Source organism: Salvelinus sp. IW2-2015, linkage group LG4p (genome assembly GCF_002910315.2).
Source record: "Salvelinus sp. IW2-2015 linkage group LG4p, ASM291031v2, whole genome shotgun sequence".
Taxonomy (NCBI): Eukaryota; Metazoa; Chordata; class Actinopteri; order Salmoniformes; family Salmonidae; genus Salvelinus; species Salvelinus sp. IW2-2015.
The window spans coordinates 7,462,729-7,466,606 of record NC_036841.1 but is presented as its reverse complement, the minus strand read 5'-3'; the positions used below and the strand labels follow the sequence as shown (position 1 = coordinate 7,466,606).

Sequence of the window (3,878 nt, the reverse complement as noted above, 5' to 3'; positions counted from 1 at the left end):
CTGCGCTCTACTCCTCTCTCCACCTCCTCTACCTCCTCCCCCTCTTCTCTCCGTCTCTTTCCTTCTCCTCTCTCTGTCTCTCCATTTCTTTCCCTCTATCTCTCCTTTTCTTTATTTAATCCAGTGCGCTGTGCTGTGATGTGAGGCGCAGCCCCCTTGTGCAGTAATGGCTCTGAAAGATGCATGTGATGTAATCCAAACAGACTCCCACTCTCAAGGTGTCAGGGATGCCATCCTCCAACCCCTTGTGGACACAAGGCTTATCCCCCTCCCTTCCCCCTGGCCCCTCCCTTCCCCTTCCCTCTGCACTACAGAGAGAGAAGAAAGCCCTTGTTGAACTATTTACTTCCTGTTTCTCTTCACGTCTTTGTTTTCCTTTAGCCTAACAACATGGCCACTTTAGAACCTAGTTGATTCCTAACCCTTTCTCTGGGTTGTGAATGTGGCCTAACTTTAACTCTGGTCTCTTTCATATTCCAATATCATATTCCCAATGTGTTTGTGACCAAGCCTGTAAAACTAAAGACGAATACCATTTCCCTGTTTTACCCCAAATGGACGATAAAGCTTTTGAACTTGAACTTTGAACTCTGTTGCACCGCGGGGGAGCCACCAGGTGTTTCAGTAGATCAAAGGCTGTTGAGTGACGGTGAACTTTTGTACCTGTAGATATCAGTGCTCAGAGCCCTCCCTCTGACTGAACCTCATCTCGGTAGCTGTCAGTAATTCTCCCTGAGCCGACAGTGATGAGGAACAGTGATGAGGAACAGTGATGAGGAACAGTGATGAGGAACAGTGATGAGGAACAGTGATGAGGAACAGTGATGAGGAACAGTGATAGGAACAAGTGATGAGGAAACAGTGATGAACTGAATGTGTGCATCATGTGTTCTCAGCCGTAGGGCATTACTGATAGACCCACAGTACAAGGCCTCTGTCAAATCAATGTGTTACCATGCCCCATACTATAATGAGAAAGGGAGGACGGAGGAAAGAGGGAGAAAGAGAGGGAACAAATAAGGAGAATCCGAGAATGAGAAAGAAAAATACCAATGAGAGAGAATCAGGGATTTGATGTGCAGATCCGATGGAATGACAGGTCAACAACACCCAGAACTCTACCCTCTAAGGAGAGAAATGTAAACCTTTTAACCCTTCATAGTACACATGTGTATCAACAGCATAGCATGCCTTCCTTTTACACTGTCTGTTGTGTATAATCAATCAAGTTCAATCAAGTTTATTTTATATAGCCCTTCGTACATCAGCTAATATTCTCGAAGTGCTGTACAGACACCCAGCCTAAAACCCCAACAGCAAGCAATGCAGGTGTAGAAGCACGGTGGCTAGAAAAACTCCCTAGAAAGGCCAAACCTAGGAAGAAACCTAGATAGGAACCAGGCTATGAGGGGTGGCCAGTCCTCTTCTGGCTGTGCCGGGTGGAGATTATAACAGAACTATGCCAAGATGTTCAAATGTTCACAAGTGACAAGCATGGTCAAATAATAATCATTAATCATTTTCAGTTGGCTTTTCATAGCCGATCATTAAGAGTTGAAAACAGCAGGTCTGGGACAGGTGGCGGTTCCATAACCGCAGGCAGAACAGTTGAAACTGGAATAGCAGCAAGGCCAGGCGGACTGGGGACAGCAAGGAGTCATCATGCCCGATAGTCCTGACGTATGGTCCTAGGGCTCCGGTCCTCCGAAGAGAAGAAAGAAAGAGAGAAGGAGAGAATTAGAGAGAGCCAAGATTTTCAAAATGTTCATAAATGACAAGCATGGTCAATAATAATCAGGAATAAAAGTCAGTTGGCTTTTCATAGCCGATCATTAGAGTTGAAAGCAGCAGGTCTGGGACAGGTAGGGGTTCCATAACCGCAGGCAGAACAGCAGCAAGGCCAGGTGGACTGGGGACAGCAAGGAGTCATCATGCCCGGTTTGCCGTGACGTATGGTCCTAGGGCTCAGGTTCTCCGAGAGAGAGAAAGAAAGAGAGAACGAGAGAGTTAGAGAGAGCATACTTAATTTCACACAGGACACTGGATAAGACAGGAGAAGTACTCCAGGTATAACCAAACTGACCCTGCCCCGACACATAAACTACTGCAGCTTAAATACTGAGGCTGAGACAGGAGGGGTCAGGAGCCACTGTGGCCCATCCGATGATACCCCCGGACAGGGCCAAACAGGAAGGATATAACCCCCCACTTTGCCAAAGCACAGCCCCCGCACCACTAGAGGGATATCTTCAACCACCAATATATGGTGCTAGCAAATGTATAATGCATTTGCTAGCAGAGAACTAGTCTCACAAACGCATAGCTACACTATCTCTGTGTGTTGTCGTTCTCTTCTGCTTCTCATCTCTCTCCTTCCTCCCTTGTTCTCCCTTCTTCATGCTATTTGTAGATTTCTGTCAGTAAAACTGTTCAGTTTTGATATTTTTCAAACTCTTGACTTTTATTGTTTTAACGTTTTGAACTTGATGTTCCAAAGCTAGAGTGGGCGGATGTGCGTGTGTACGTACGTCTCTGTGTGTGTTATCAGATGGAGATTGTTTATTCGTTTTACTATTTTCTCTCAACAGTCATATTGAAAGGAAAGGTAAATGCTCAGTTTATAATGCTTTTCTGTCACAGTTGGTGGTGGTATTGTTAAGTAGAAACACATTAACTACGGTCTGGGCCATGTGTGTAAGTGGGTCATCATTGACATTGCCCAGTTCTTTTGCCCAGCAGTAAATCTGTAATTTGATGGTGTAATCTAGCTGAGTGACATCACTGTTCCATGGTTTAAGGTTGGGGAAAATGGGGCGGTGTTTGGAATGGGGGTAAGTGGATGGTTGAGACATGGGGCTGGTGTTGGCTGGGGGTAAGTGGATGGTTGAGACAATGGGGGCTGGTGTTTGGAATGGGGGTAAGTGGATGGTTGAGACATGGGGCTTGTTTTGGAATGGGTAAGTGATCAGGTTGGACATGGGATGGTGTTTGAATGGGGTAAGTGGATCAGGTGTTGGGACATGGGGCTGGTGTTTGGGCTAGGGGTAAGTGGATCAGGTTGGGACATGGGGCTGGTGTTTGGAATGGGGTAAGTGGATCAGGTTGGGACATGGGGCTGGTGTTTGGCTGGGGGTAAGTGGATCAGTTTGAGCCATGGGGCTGGTGTTTGGAATGGGGGTAAGTGGATCAGGTTGAGACATGGGGCTGGTGTTGGGGCTGGGGGTAAGTGGATAGGTTGGGACATGGGGCTGGTGTTTGGGCTAGGGTAAGTGGATGGTTGAGACATGGGGCTGGTGTTTGGAATGGGGGTAGTGGATCAGGTTGGGACATAGGGCTGGTTGTTTGGAATGGGCGTAAGTGGATCAGGTTGGGACATGGGGCTGGTGTTTGGAATGGGGGTAAGTGGATCAGGTTGGGACATGGGGATGGTGTTTGGGCTGGGGGTGGTTGGGGGTAAGTGGATGAGACTCTGAGGAATAGCGGTCTGGGATGATGTTGCTCAGAGGCAACATGAAACTGCTAATTCTAAAAGTGAACACACACACACACAGAGATAGACAGAACATACACATCAGACAGAACACACCCAGGCAAACACTACCCAGACAGGCCACCTACCCAGACAGGACACCTTCCCAGACAGGACACCTTCCCAGACAGAACACACCCAGGCAAAACACATACCCAGACAGGACACCTACCCAGACAGGCCACCTACCCAGACAGGACACCTACCCAGACAGGACACTTCCCAGACAGGACACCTAACTCAGACAGGACACCTTCCCAGGCAGGACACAACCCAGACGGGACACATACCCAGACGGGAACACATACCCCTCCCTTCCCCTTCCCTCTGCACTACAGAGAGAGAAGTT

The 3,878-nt window shown here is 47.9% G+C and overlaps 1 protein-coding gene across 1 annotated transcript in view; it reads left to right on the top strand.

Moving 5' to 3' along the window:
- LOC139022514 (IQCJ-SCHIP1 readthrough transcript protein-like) overlaps positions 1 to 3,878 on the top strand; it is a 181,675-nt gene that overhangs the window by 87,996 nt on the left and 89,801 nt on the right. The gene's annotated exons all lie outside the window — the stretch shown is intronic.